Source organism: Myotis daubentonii, chromosome X (genome assembly GCF_963259705.1).
Source record: "Myotis daubentonii chromosome X, mMyoDau2.1, whole genome shotgun sequence".
Lineage (NCBI taxonomy): Eukaryota > Metazoa > Chordata > Mammalia > Chiroptera > Vespertilionidae > Myotis > Myotis daubentonii.
Window position 1 is genome coordinate 47,911,282 of NC_081861.1, and position 15,691 is coordinate 47,926,972.

Consider the following 15,691-nt stretch of genomic DNA (forward strand, 5'->3'; position numbering starts at 1 on the left):
GTCCATTAAATCTCAGAAATCTAAAAGATGTTCTATTTAATAAGGTTTTTTGGTTACCTGATAAAAATATTTTTAAATCTCTGAATCTGTTTTCTTATCTTAGTAAGGAGAGCTCAGGAAGTCTGAGTACAATTTAGTCACTACCTGTCACCCTACTAACCTCCAGAGGAGATTGAGCTGACTCAGTTCTCTAGGAAACAGGGCCTTATCTCTCTTCACTGCAATCATCTTCCTCCCAAAACTGAGCATTCCGCTGACTAGGACAACCTTCTCAGACAGAGTGGCTATGTTTTTTTATCAAGGATATATGAATAACTGTACTTCACTGTGAGATGCTCTTAAGTAGAGTCCATAGCTGAATATTTTTTCACCATCACATGCCATTTGGATCAGCAATATTTAGTACTCTAAAATAGAAATGGCAAAGGTATAGGATATGTGATCAGTCTGGGCCATGCCTTGTTTTGTGATGCCAAAGTAAATATCCAGCAAAGAAGTTCTAGCTATCAGAGGTCCTATTTAGTTAAATATCACTGAATTTGTATATTTAGTTAATATTAAGATGCTAAATCACCCCCATGGGTTCATCTCGTGCTCAAGGTTTTGCTATAGCATTAAAGGGACAGGATAAAAAGACCCAAGTCTTATATTCCTTCATAGGTACTATTTTTCTGACTTGGTTTACCACTGAGGAGTCATTTAGCCTATAGAAAAGAAGCTTAATTTTTGGCTCTGTGTGTGTGTGTGTGTGTGTGTGTGTGTGCGTGTGTGTGTGAATGTGTCTACAGGCTTACCTCGTTTCATTGTGTTTCACAGATGTTGCACTCTTTTAGGAATTGGAGACAGGACCCTCCACCAGCAAAAATATTATGATTGCTTTATTGAAATATTCACTTTATTGCAGTGGTCTGGAACCAAACCTACAATATCTCCAAGGTATGCCTGTACAGGCACACATATGTACACACATATTTCATAAATATTACTGGTGATAGTGAACATCTGTGATCCATTTCCATTAAGAACAGATGAAAGAGGAATGGATTCATGTTGCAGGAAATTTTTGAGTTATATGTATGGAAGAACTTCCTAATCACAAATGGCAATCTATATATAAAAGCTTAAGCAACCGTTCCACCATTCGACCGTTCAACCTTTCGACCAGTAGCTATGACACGCACTGACCACCAGGGGGTAGATGCTCAACACACAGGCATGGAAACATGGAATATACTGATGAATCTCAGAGGGAAGAGGGGAGGGGGAAGAGTGGGAAGAGATTAACCAAAGACCTTATATGGATATTAGAGTCCCGGTGCACAGATTTGTGCACTGGTGAGGTCCCTTGGCCCGGTGTATGGGGATTGGGCCAAAACCAGCAGTCTGACATCCCTTGAAGGGTCCTGGATTACAAGAGGGCACAGGCCAGGCCAAGGGACCCCACCAGTGTATGAATCCGTGCACTGGGCCTCTAGTGAAATACATTCTTCTAGGTGGATTTGTAGCATTTCTTTAATTTGAGAGTTGTAAAAATCAGGATATAAAATTATCTACTAGGATTGTTAAGATCTTAGGTGCTTAGTTGCGGGAGAAGGCACAGGAATATAGTGAAATATATTAAGAATTAGAAGATCAGGGATTCTAGTCCTGTTTCTGTCAATTATAACTGTGTGACTTTGAGTAACTTTTCCTTTGGGAGCCTCAGTGTCTTTATCCAAAAATTGAAGGGATTGGAATGCATGGTCTTCTCCCCACTTCCTAACTTTATTGAGATACACTTGACATCCAGTCATGAGGCCTATAACATTTTGGTCAACAATGGACCACAAAAAAGATGGTGGTTCCATAGGATTATAATGGAAATGAATTTCCTATAAGAAATGGAAGGATATGTGGGTTCAGGAAGAACATATTTTTCTCTGACAGGAGAAATATTTGTGGGGTTTGGCAATAGATCCCCTCTTACTCGCAGCACCTCAGTTATGAGTGCACAGATCACATCTCCATCAGTCATCCACTGAGCTGTTTCAGCACAGAGGAACCTGTGTCTCCAGCACTACAGAGGGCGCTGCAGTTAGTCCTCCCAAATGTAGCCCATGGTCTTCATAGTTCATTGCTGTAAATTCTTTGTTGAGGACAAGGACACAATTCCACAGGAGCTACTTTAACAGGTATTAAGTGCCACTGATACTTCAGTAAAAGCTTTCTGTGACAGTATGGATCCAGCCTGTCCTTGTACTTTAAAAATATATTCAGGTTGTCATAGGTTAAACATAGAAAAGTTTTATTTCTTCCATCAATGCAATGCCAGATAGAACCCGTGTGCCAGATAGTGAGAATGAAACCAAAAACAAATTTCCAAAGTCAAACTATTTGAGTCCTCAGTTCTATACCCTCTCCATGTTAAACACTTTCTTTAAAAAACAAAACAAAACTATTGTTGAGAGTATTACAGATGTCCCTCTTTTTCCCCCCATAGCTCCCCACCACCAGGTTCCCACCCCACCACAGGTCTTTGCCACCCTATTGTCTGTGTCCAAAGGTACTGCATATATGCATATAAGATCTTTTTTTATAATATATTTTATTGACTTTTTACAGAGAGGAAGAGAGAGGGATAGAGTTAGAAACATCGATGAGAGAGAAACATCAATCAGCTGCCTCCTGCGCACCCCCTGCTGGGGATGTGCCAGCAACCAAGGTACATGCCCTTGACTGGAATCGAACCTGGGACCCTTCAATCTGTAGGCCGACACTATATCCACTGAGCCAAACCGGTCAGGGTGGATAAAAGATCTTTGTCTAACCTCTTCCCGCACCCCCCACACACCCTTCCCTCTGAGAATCATCAATCTGTTTCATTTCTATGCCCCTGATTCTATTCCAGTCACCAGTTTATTACGTTCATCGAATTTTTTATTCATTTTATTTTTAGATTCACTTGTTGATAGATATGTATTTGTTGTCACTTTTTTGTTTATTTTTTAACTTTACCCTTTTCTTCTTCTTCTTCTTCTTCTTCTTCTTCTTCTTCTTCTTCTTCTTCTTCTTCTTCTTCTTCTTCTACTTCTTCTTCTTCTCCTTCTTCAAGAATATCCTTCAGCATTTCATATAATACTAGTTTGGTGGTGATGAACTCCTTTAGCTTTTTCTTGTCTGTGAAGCTCTTTATCTGACCTTCGATTCTAAATGATAGTTTTACTGGGTAGAGTATTCTTGGTTGTAGATTCTTGCTATTCACCACTTTGAATATTTCTTGCCACTCCATTCTGGCCTGCATAGTTCCTGTTGAGAAATCAGCTGACAGTCATATTGGTACTCCCTTGTAGGTAACTAACTGTTTTTTTTTCTTGCTGCTTTCAAGATTTTCTCTTTGTCTTTTGCCCTTGGCATTTTAATTATGATGTGTCTTGGTGTGGTCCTCTTTGGATTCCTCTTGTTTGGGGTTCTCTGCACTTCCTGGACTTGCAAGTCTATTTCTTTCACCAGGTAGGGGAAGCTTTCTGTCATTATTTCTTCAAATAGGTTTTCAATATCTTGCTCTCTTCTTTTGACACCCCCATAATTTGGATGTTGGTATGCTTGAAGTTATCCCAGAGGTCCCTTACACTATCCTCATATTTTTGGATTCTTTTTTCTTTTTGCACTTCTGGTTGGGTGTTTTTTGTTTGTTTGTTTGTTTTGTTTTGTTTGTTTGTTCTGCTTTCTCATATTTGAAATCATTGACTTGATTCTTGGGATCCTCTAGTCTACTTTTGAATCCCTGAATATTATTCTTTATTTTAGTCAGTATATGGTTAATTTCTGACTGGTCCTTTTCTTTTTCTTTTTCTTTTTCTTTTTTTTATTTTTTTTTATTTTTTTTTTTTTGCATTCTCACTAAGATCTTTGAAGGTCTCACTAAGTTCCTCGGAGGTTTATAGAAGATTCTTGAGTAACCTTGGTTTCTTCTTCCTACTGATCCTCGGGCCACCTTTCATTCCCTCTTGCAGTCACTACTGTTGTGATCCACACCTTCCCCAGCCAGTTTCTCTAAGATATTTCCAATCAATCTATCCCACATAATGATTCCTGTTAATGTTCATCCAGCTCACAGAGTTCATGAAGCAGCATTTGCAGCTTTGATGTTCTATTTCTGACCCTGTAGGAAGGATTCAGGGGGAGGGCTTGATGTGCAGTAATGTCCTAGACCTTCACATTCACTCACCACTCACTCACCCAGAGCAGCTTCCAGTCCTTCAAGCTCCATTCATCATAAGTGCCCTATACAGATGTATCATTTTTTTAACTTTTATACCATACTAGAGGCCCGGTGCATGAAATTCGTGCACTGGGGGGGGGCGGGGGGTTGAGGGTGTCCCTCAGCCCAGTCTGCACCCTCTCCAATCTGGGACCCTTCAGGGATGTCCCCGTGGTATTGGGCCTAAACAGGCAGTCGGACATCCCTCTCATAATCCAGGACTGCTGGCTCCCAACTGCTCGCCTCCTTGCCTGCCTGATTGCTCCTAACGGCTTCTGCCTGCAAGCCTTATCACCCCCTAACAACTCCCCTGCCAGCCAGATCGCGATCATGGGCTTCGCTTTAGGCCCAGGCAAGGGACCCCTAGCTCCCGGGACTGCCAGCTTTGACCGTGCCCAGCTCCCATCACTGGCTCCACCCCTACTTCCTACTATCACTGGCCAGGGCGGAAAAGGCACATGATTCTCCGATCATGGCTGGGGGGCAGGGCAAAGGCGGCCCCAGGGCCGCCTTTGCCCTGCCCCCCAGCTCTTAGCTCCCCCCTGGGTTTCCGATCACTGTCAGTGGCAGGGGGCTTCTTCCTGCTTTCCCTTTCACCTCCCTGCATTGTGCCTACATATGCAAATTAACCGCCATCTTGTTGGCAGTTAATTTGCATATAGCCCTGATTAACCAATGAAAAGGGTATCGTTGTACACCATTTACCATTTTTCTCTTTTATTAGATAGGATAGTACTGGAAGACCTAGCCACAGCAGACAAGAAGAAAAAAAATGCATCTAAATTTGGAAGCAAGAACTCTCAATATTTGCAGATGGCTTGATAATGTAAACAAAAAACTCCAAAGATTCCACCAAAAAAAATAGAACTGATAAATAAATTCAGTAAAGTTGCAGTACATAAAATCAATATTCAGAAATCAGTTGCATTTTATACACAAATAATGAACTATTAGAAGGGAAACTATGAAAACAATCTTATTCACAGTTACTACAAAAAGAATAAAATACCTAGGGATAAATTTAACCAAGGATGATAAAACCTGTACTCAGAAATTTGCAAGACTCTGAAAAAAGAAATTGAAGAAGATTCAGATAAGTGGAAGCATTTATCATGTTAATGGATAGGAAGAATTAACATCATTAAATTTTTATATTACCCAAAGTGATATATAGATTCAATGCAATTCTTACCAAGATATCAATGGCATATTACATAGAATTAAAATAAATTTTCACAAACTTTATATGGAACCACAAAAGACCCTGAATAGCGACAGTGATCTTGAGAAAAAAGAACAAAGTTGGAGAAATCATGCTATCTGATATAAAACTACACTACAAAGCCACAGTAGTCAAAACAGCATGGTACTGGCATATAGAAACTCATATAAGTAAATGGAACATAATGGAGACCCATCTGATCTCCAGATAGCAAAACAGCACCAACCCCACCTAAAGCTCTGACATAAACAGACACCTGAGTGATTAAGATTGACAGCTGGCAGACAGGCAAAGCATGCAAATTGGTTCCTCCTGCTTGCAACCAAGGCCTGTGGAGACAGACACAAGCAGAGGAGGGGTAGATCACCAAAGAGAGTGCCTGACAGTGGTCAGCACCTAAATACCTAATAGGGAGCCCAGAATTTGCATACAGAACAGAAGAGTGGGGTGCTAAACCAGCCCACATGGGGCATTAAAGTGCACTGAAGCGAACTAAATTTATTTTATTATTTTTTATTTTTTGCGCTTATCCACTCATTCTCTTTCTCCCTCCTCTATACTAAACCGTGGTCCACTACTCATCCAATTCCTTAACCTTATTTTCCGTGTTTAAGTTCTACCTCTGTAGATTCTTCCTCCCTTCTTCTGGGTTGTTTGTTTGTTTGTTTTTTGCGCCTTTTGGTTTGTTTATTTGTTTGTTTTGTTGTGTTGTCTCCTCATATTCTTTCATTCTTTTTTCTCTTTTTCTTTTCTTTTCTCTTTTCTCACTATCATTTTTGCTCTCCTTTCTCTCTCCTAATTCTCTTTTCTCTGGTGGTTACTTCTATTGGGGTTATAAGTGTCTTGAGTACATTTATGTTCTGTTCCTTTTGTGTTATGTCTTGTGTTGTATTTTATGCTGTTTGGTCAGCACCTTCACAATGGTTGGCATGACAGGGTAGAGAGCGAGCCACATAATCAGACAACCTGAGAGGAGACTCCATCCATGAACAAGACAATAACATTTAAGGACCCAACTAATCAAGAGAACCCAAATATCTCAAGTAGTGGGAATCCCTAGAATATCCAGCCCATAAGACATGAGAGACTAAACTACTGGGTCCCACAAAACATCTACTACATAGACAAATTCAAGAAATCTGGGAGTTATGGCAGTTTTATACAATACATAGAAACAATCACAAAGTTACAGCAAAAATGGAGAAACAAAGGAAAAACCCTAATCTGAAAGAAAAGGAGGATCACCAGAAATGAAAATAAATGAAATGCAGGCAAGCAATATGTCAGAGAAAGAATCAGAGTAATGGTTATAAAGATGCTGAAAAGGTTGGATGAGAAATTCACCAACATTTGTAAGAATCAAGAGGAAATGATGAATGACATAGTGGCAATAAAGAACACAATGAAGGTTTCAACAGTAGACTACAAGAAGCTGAGGACCACATCAGCAAGTTAGAAGACAAGGTAGAAAAACACCCAAGCAGATCAGCAACTGGAAACAATATTAAACATCAGGAGGAGAATCTAAGAGAATATTGGAACAACATGAAATGAAACAACATCTGCTTTATAGTAATACCAGAAAGAGAGGAAGCTAAGCAAGGAATAGAAAACCTTTTTGAAGAAATGACAGAAAATTTCCCTGACTTTGAGAAGAAAAAAGTCATGTGTCTAAGAAGCACACAGAGCTCCAAACAAGATGAACCCAAAAAGACCAACACCTAGATACCTCATAATCAAATTGGCAAATATCAATGGCAAAGTAATAATCATAAAGGCTGCCAGAGAGAGACAGAAAGTTACCTACAAGGGATCTCCCAATAGACTGGCAACTGGTTTCTCAACAAAAACACATCAGGCCAGAAGGGACTAGAATGAAGTATACAAAGTGATGCAAAGCAAGGGACTGAATCTGAGAATACTCTATCCAGCAGGGCTATCATTCAAAACTGAAGGGGAAAATAGGAGCTTCACGGACAAATAAGAAAAGCTAAGGGAGTTATTATCACCAAGATATGAATGCAAGAAATGTTAAAGGGACTGATGTAAAAAGAAGAAATAGAAAGGGAAGAAGAAACACAGGCATGAAGAATAAAAATGGCAACAACTGAATTTATATGCATATATGCATAGCCCATGGACCAACAATAGTGCAGGGAAGGCCTGGGCAGGGGGAAGGAGTGGGGTGAAGGGGGTCAGTGGGAAGAAAAGGGAAAATCTGTAATATTTTCAACAATAAAGATAAATTGAAATTAGGTTTAAAAAATGGCAACAACTAAGTACCTATCAATAATAACCTTAAACATAAATGGATTAAATGTTCCGATCAAAAAACATAGGGTAGCTGGATGGATAAGAAGACATGATCCAAAAAAAAAAAAAAAAAAGACATGATCCATATATATATGCCTTCTACAAGGGACCCACCTCAGAACAAAGGACTCACATGGACTAAAAGTGAAGGGATGGGGAAAATTCAGGCAAATGGAAATGAAAAAAAAGCTGAGGTAGCAATACTTATCTGTGACAACATTGACCTCAAAGTTAGGGCCATAACAAGAGATAAAGAAAGCCACTTCATAATAATAAAGGGAACAATACAACAAGAGAATATAACTCTGGTAAACATATATGTAACCAATGCAGGAGCACCCAAATACACACTTCTGGAAGATATTAAGGGAGAGATCGACACCAATACAATCATAGACTTTGAAATGTGGTCTATAGACTACATTTTCAAAGATAGACCACATATTAGGACACAAGCTAAGTCTCTAAAATTTAAGAAGTTTGAAATTATATCAAGCATCTTCTCAGATCACAGTGGCATAAAATTACATATAAACTACAATAAAAACCAATCAAACACAAGGAGGATAAGTAGCATGCTATTAAACAATGAATGGGTTGACAAAAAGAGCAAAGAAGAAATAAAAAACATTCTGGGGGAAAAAAAATGAAACACCAAAACAATCCAAAATTTGAGGAACACAATGAAAGCAGTCCTGAGAGAGAAGATCATAGCAGTACAGGCCTACCTCAAAAAAACAAGAAAAACTGGTAATAAGTTATATAACCCAACAACTTAAAGAACTAGAAAAAGAGCAACAAGAAAAGCCCAGAGTAAGTAGAAAGAAGGAAATAATAAAGATCAGAGTGGAAATAAATTACATTGAGACCCCCCCCCCCGCAAAAAAAAAAAAAAAAAAGAAAAACAATACAAAAGATCAATAGAACCAAGAATGGATGGTTCTTTGAAAGGATAAGCAAGATTGATGAACCTTACTGGAGGCAAAGACCAACAGTATTTAGCATAATTATGCGAGAAGTCTACTGGAAGGCTAATGGACTTTGATATTCAGCAGGGCTGAAAATCAGCATAATATTGCCCTGCTATTGGCCTAATAGCTGAAGGCAGTCCCCTAATCTGATAATCCTTTTGTTTACCAAACGTTACCATTGATATGCCTGTTTGAATTCCTAAAGGACAAATGTGCATTCAAGTAAATAAAAGCTGATGGGTCAGGGATTTCAGAGAGTCTCTCCGCTAGTGAGAAAGGTCTCTGCCTGGCTCCCCCATGCCTTCTAAATTTGTATTTCTTGTCTAGTGTATTCATTTGTGCATCAGCACCTTCTCCAGACCTTGAAACCTAGCTGCAAATGGATGCAGCATTTATAGAACCTCTAGCCAGGCTTACCAAGAAACAAAGAGAAAGAGCCCAAATAAACAAAATCAGAAATGAAAAAGGTGAAGTAACAACAAACCCCACAGAAATACAAAGGATTGTAAAAGAATACTGCAAACAACTCTACTCAAACGAACTAGACAACCTAGACAAAACTGACATATTCCTAGAAAAATACAATCTTCCAATACTCAATCAGGAAGAATCAAAAATCTGAATAGACTGATAACTACTGATGAAATTGAAGCAGTAATCAAAAAAACATCAAGAGAGCCAAGATGGCGGCAAACAGTAGGCTGCAAGATAGTGTGTGAGTGAGAGATCAAAAGGACAGTGCATGGACCTGCGTGTGGGGAGTGTCTATATTTGTGAGTGAGAGACAGCTTTATCCCATGGGACTGCTGGGGACTGGTGGACCTGGCTCCCCGGCTGGGCAGCCTCTACTACTGCTGAAATCTCTCACAGAGTGGCTGCCTCTGCCACAGAGACTGCGCCATCTTGAAGGAGACAGCTGCTGTGATCAGAAGCCCAGCCTTACCTTCAACCAGGGAGACCTCGGATACCTCCCAGGACCCTACAACCACAATGCCCAGGGACCAGCTGCCTCAGCTATGAACCCACGAACACTGAGACTCCAGCCTCCCAGGCCACAAGCGCCTAAAATTTTGTCTATGGGGTGACAAAGTGGCACCAAATATGCGGATAGGCCCTACACCTTCTCTAGAGGATATAGAAGGAACAGCTGAATCAAATAACACCTACCCGGAATTGGCAAATTAAACACAGCTGGCGAGGCAATCCTTAGACAGAAAGGTCAGAGGTCTCCTGGAGAGAGCTCTGACTCCTCAAATTCATCTGAATGTTTGTTGTTTAGGTATTTGTTGTTTGCATTTTTTGGATTAGTTGTTGTATGTCATTTGCATTCATCTCAGGGTGTTTGTTGTTTGCATTTTTTGGATTAGCTGCTGGTTTTTTGGAGTTTTATTCCCATATACATATATTTTCCCCCTTCTTTTTTCTTCTCTTTCTTTTCTCTCTTACATTTTTTTTCCTTTTCTCAATATAATTTTTGCACTCTTTTCTCTCCCTAATTCTATTTTTTTCTGGTGGTCACCTTTGGGGTTATTGGTATTGTGAATACATTTATGTTTGGTGCCCTATGCATTGTGTCTTGTCATGTTGTATTTTGTGCCTTTAAGTCAACACAGGAGAGGAAGAACTACAAAACCAGACACCCTGAGAGGAGCAAGTTGGGGAGACAAAGAAACAGCCCCCATACGAAAGAAAAGGAGGAATCACCAGAAAAGAAAGGAAACGAAATGGAGGCAAGAAATCTGTCAGAGAAAGAATTCAGAGCAATGGTCATAAGGATGCTGAAAAGCATGGAAGGCAAATTCAATAATATATGTAAGAGCCAAGAAGAAATGAAGAAGAACCAAGAAGAAACGAAAAATGACATTGCTGCAATAAAGAACACAATAGAAAACATCAACAGTAGACTAGAAGAAGTGGAGAACCACATCAGTGAGCTATAAGACAAGGTATGAAAAAAATACCCAAGCAGAGCAGCAACTAGAAAAGAAACTTAAAAAATAGGAGGAGAGCCTAAGGGAACTTTGGGACAACATGAAACAAAACAACATCTGCATAATAGGGATCCCAGAAGAAGAGGAAACTGAGAAAGGAATAGAAAACCTGTTTGAAGAAATAATAACAGAAAACTTCCCTGATATTGGGAAGAAGAAAAAACTCACACCAAGTCCAAGAAGCACACAAAGTCCCAAACAAGATGAACCCCAAAACTGACACCAAGCCTTTTCCTGTGGGAGCACTGGGTAGAGAGGAGTGTGGCCTTCTCCTCTCCCCGCCATGGTGTGTGCTTGTCCACTGATATCTGTGTACTCTGAAAAGGGGGAACCATCTGGCAAAAATGTCACTTTGCCTGCTATGTTCAAGGCTCCCATTCAACCAGATATTGTGAACTTTGTGCCCACCAATTTGCGCAAAAAAAATAGACAGCCCTATGCTGTCAGTGAATTGGCAGGTCATCAAACCAGTGCCAAGTCCTGGGGTACTGGCAGAGCTGTGGCTCAAAATCCCAGAGTCCCAAGGTAGTGGAACTCATCATTCTGGCCAGGGTGCTTTTGGAAATATGTGTCGTGGGGACCGCATGTTTGCACCAACCAAAACCTGGCACCGTTGGCAGAGTAAACACAACACAGAAACAATATGCCATCTTCTCTGTCCTCGCTGCCTCAGCTTTATCAGCACTGGTCATATCTAAAGGTCACCATATCGAGGAAGTTCCTGAACTTTCTTTGGTGGTTAAAGATAAAGTTGAAGGCTACAAGAAAACCAAGGAGGCTGTTTTGCTTCTTAAGAAACTTAAGGCCTGGAATGATATTAAAAAAAGGTCTATGCCTCTCAGCGAATGAGGGCTGGCAAGGGCAAAATGAGAAACCATCATCGTATCCAGTGCAGAGGACCTTGTATCATCTATAATGAGGACAACGGTATCATCAAAGCCATCAGAAACATCCCTGGAATCACTCTGCTTAATGTAAGCAAACTGAACATTTTGAAACTTGCACCTGGAGGGCATGTGGGCCATTTCTGCATTTGGACTGAAAGTGCTTTCCGCAAGTTAGATGAGTTGTATGGCACTTGGCATAGAGCTGCCTCCCTCAAGAGTAACTACAACCTTCCTATGCACAAGATGCTCAATACAGACCTTAGCAGAATCTTGAAAAGCCCAGAGATCCAAAGAGCCCTCCGAGCACCACGCAAGAAGATTCACCGCAGAGTCCTGAAGAAGAATCCACTTAAAAACCTGAGAATCTTGTTGAAGCTAAACCCATATGCAAAGACCATGCACTGGAACACCATTCTTCAGGCCAAGAGCAACAAGCTTCCGGTGGATAAAGCAGCAGAAGCACTAGAAGCCAAATCAGATGAGAAGGGGGTTCCAGGCAAGAAGCCTGTAGTAGGGAAGAAAAGAAAGAAGGCTGTTGGCCTTAAGAAGCAGAAGAAGCCTTTGGTGGGGAAAAAGGCTGCAGCTACCAAGAAACCAGCAGCTGAGAAGAAGCCCGCAGAAAAGAAACCCACCACAGAAGAAAAGAAAGCTGTGGCATAAACTTATACTCCCTCTGTCCCATAATAATAGTAGAAAGTGAATATTTAAAAGGGAATTATTGGCGAATGCAGCTGTAAGTTATGTTGTAGCCCAAAATTGCGAAGCCTTCAATAAAAATCAATGTTTCATGACATCTTCATTTGTTTTGACACATCGTTCAATTTTTAGGTTAATCTAATTATTATGAATTATAACTATTTTTATAATTTCATCTGCTGATCGAAATCAATTGTTTTATTTCCGTTGAATATCAACCCATTGTAAAAGATGAAAAAAAAAGAATATTCAAGCAAAGATCGAGTTGTGATTGTCCAGTTCTTGATGCATCAAAAGAAAAAGGAATAGTTGCAGATAGGTACAATTACATTAGCTGCAAAACAATTTAAGTGCAACAGAATGACCATATCAAGAATTTGGAAACGTGCTTACAAAAATAATTGTCAAGGAGAATCTTATGCTAATGTTGATTCTTTGAAGAAACAAAACTGTGGACATAAATGCAAAGATTATGGAGAAAAATTTAGACATATTCCTCTTAGCAGAAGAGGCACCATATTAGCCTTTGATAATATTTCTCCCGAAATACTGGATAATACGTTTCTGTCACTTCAACAAGTTATGCTGGAAGCAATGAAGAACGATGGCTCCAATAATTTTAAGCTCGCGCATACAGGGAAAGCAAAGCTTCGCAGACAAGGGATCCTACCTACAAGTTTAAAAAGCAGTAACTAAATTATTGAAAAATTCAGAAACTAGCTGAACACTCAAAATAAAAATCAGGAGTACTATTTTTAATTTATTGTTTAATTTAATCTAGTTTTTTATAATAAATGTTACATTCTATATTTATTTTCTTTTGCTACTATTATTATGGGACAAATTACATTCATCAACTGCTACTATTATGGGACAGAGGGAGTATTTGTTTATTCCATAATGGTCAAATCACTTTGGACAGCTAATTTTTAATAAAAATATGATCAAAGGCAAAAAAAAAACTGACACTAAGACAAATTATAATTAAATTGGCAAACACCAATGACGAAGTAAGAATCTTAAAGGCTACCAGAAAGGGAGACAGAAAGTTACCTACAAGGGATCTCTCATAACACTATAAACTGATTTCTCAACAGAAACGCATCAGGCCAGAAGGCAATGGAATGAAATATACAAAGTCATGCAAAGCAAGGGTCTGAATACAAGAATACTGTACACAGTAAGGCTATCAATCAAAGTTGAGTGTGAAATCAGGAGCTTCATAGACATTAAAGGACTGAAGGAGTTTATAACCACCAGACCAGCAATGCAAGAAATGCTGAAGGGACTGCTGTAAAAAGAAGAAATCATAAGGGAAAAAGAAACACAGGCATGAAGAATAAAAATGGCAACAAACAACTACCTATCAATAATAACTTTAAATGTAAATGGATTAAATGTCTCAATCAAAAGACATAGGGGAGCTGAGTGGATAAGAAAACATGACCCATATATCTGCTGTCTACAGGAGACCAACCTCAGAACAAAGGACTTATGGTGAATGGATGGGAAAAGATTTTTCAGGCAAATGGAAATGAAAAAAAAAAAAAAGCTGGGATGGCAATACTTATATCTGACAAATTAGACCTCAAAATGAAGGCCATAACAAGAGATAAGGAAAGCCACTTCATAATACTAAAGAGAGCAATTCAACAAGAAGATATAACTCTGGTGAACATATATGCACCTAATACAGGAACACCCAAATACATAAGAAAATTTCTGGAGGATATCAAGGGAGAAACTGGCAGCAGTACAGTCATAGTAGGGGACTTTAATACCCCACTAACACCACTGGATAAATCCTCTAAACAAAAAATCAGCAAAGAAACATCAATCCTAAATGACTCACTAGATCAGATGGAATTAATTAACATCTTCAGAACATTTCACCCCAAAGCCACAGAATAGACATTATTCTCAAGTGCACATGGGTCATTTTCAAAGATAGACCACATATTGGAACACAGGCAAAGTCTCTTCAAATTCAAGAAGATAGAAATCATATCAAGCATCTTCTCAGATCACAATGGCATAAAAGTAGAACTCAATTACAATAAAGACAATGAAAAAAATCAAACATCTGGAGGTTAAATAGCATGCTATTAAACAATGATTGGGTTACCAAAGAGATCTAAGAAGAAATAAAAAGCATCATGGAAACAATTGACAATGTAAACACAACAATCCAAAATCTATGGGACACAGTGAAAGCAGTCTTGAGAGGGAAGTCCATAGCTCTACAGGCCTAACTCAATAAACAAAAACAAAAAAATGGTAATAAATTATCCAACCCTGCAACTTAAATAATTAGAAAGAAAGCAACAAGGAAAGCCCAGCATAAGCAGAAGGAAGGAAATAAACGACATAGAGAAAAAAAATAAAAAAATCAATAAAATCAAGAGCTGGTTCTTTAAAAGGATAAACAAAATTGATTAAACTCTAGCCAGGCTCACCAAGAAATAAAGAGAGGACCCAAATAAACAAAATCAGAAATGAAAGAGATGAAGTAACAACCAAGCCCACAGGAATACAAAGTACTATGAAAAAAATACTATGAACAACTCTATTCCAATAAACTGGACAACCTAGATGAAATGGACATATTCTTAGAAAAATACAAGCTCCCAAAACTCAATCAGGAAGAATAAAAAAAACCTGAGTAGGCCTATAACTACCAAAGAAATTGAAGCAGTGATAGAAAATCTTCCAGCAAACAAAAGCCTTGCTCTGGATGGCTTTACAGGGGAGTTCTACAAAGCATTCAAAGAAGAACTAAAACCTATCCTCCTCAGACTATTCCAAAAAATTCAAGAGCAAGCAACACTTCCAAGCTCTTTCTATGAAGCCAACATTACCCTAATTCCAAAACCAGATAAAAATACCACAAAGATTTAAAACTACAGGCCAATATTCTTGATGAGCATAGATGCTAAAATCCTCAACAAAATTCTAGCAAATCACATCCAGCAATGTATTAAAAAGATCATAGACCATTACCAAGTGGGATTTATTCTGGGGATGCAAGGATGGTACAATATCAGCAAATCAATAAATGTGATAAATCACATAAATAGACAAAAGTCACATAATCATATCAATCAATGCAGAAAAAGCATTTGACAAAATCGAACATCATTTCTTGATAAAAACTATCAGCAAAGTAGGAATAGAGGGATCATACCTCAACATAATAAATGTCTTATATGACAAACCTACAGCCAACATAATACTCAATGGGGAAAAATTAAACTCATTTCCCCTGAAAATGGGAACAAGACAGGGATTCCCACTTTCACCACTCCTGTTTGATAGAGTACTAGAAGTGTTATCCATAGTGATCAGACAAGAAGAAGAAATAAAAGGCATCC

At 38.9% G+C, this 15,691-nt stretch overlaps 1 protein-coding gene and 1 pseudogene across 1 annotated transcript in view; both read left to right on the plus strand.

The window, feature by feature from the left end:
- TRPC5 (transient receptor potential cation channel subfamily C member 5) overlaps nucleotides 1–15,691 on the plus strand; it is a 152,979-nt gene that overhangs the window by 108,230 nt on the left and 29,058 nt on the right. The gene's annotated exons all lie outside the window — the stretch shown is intronic.
- Nucleotides 10,985–12,285, plus strand: LOC132224515 (large ribosomal subunit protein uL4-like; annotated as a pseudogene).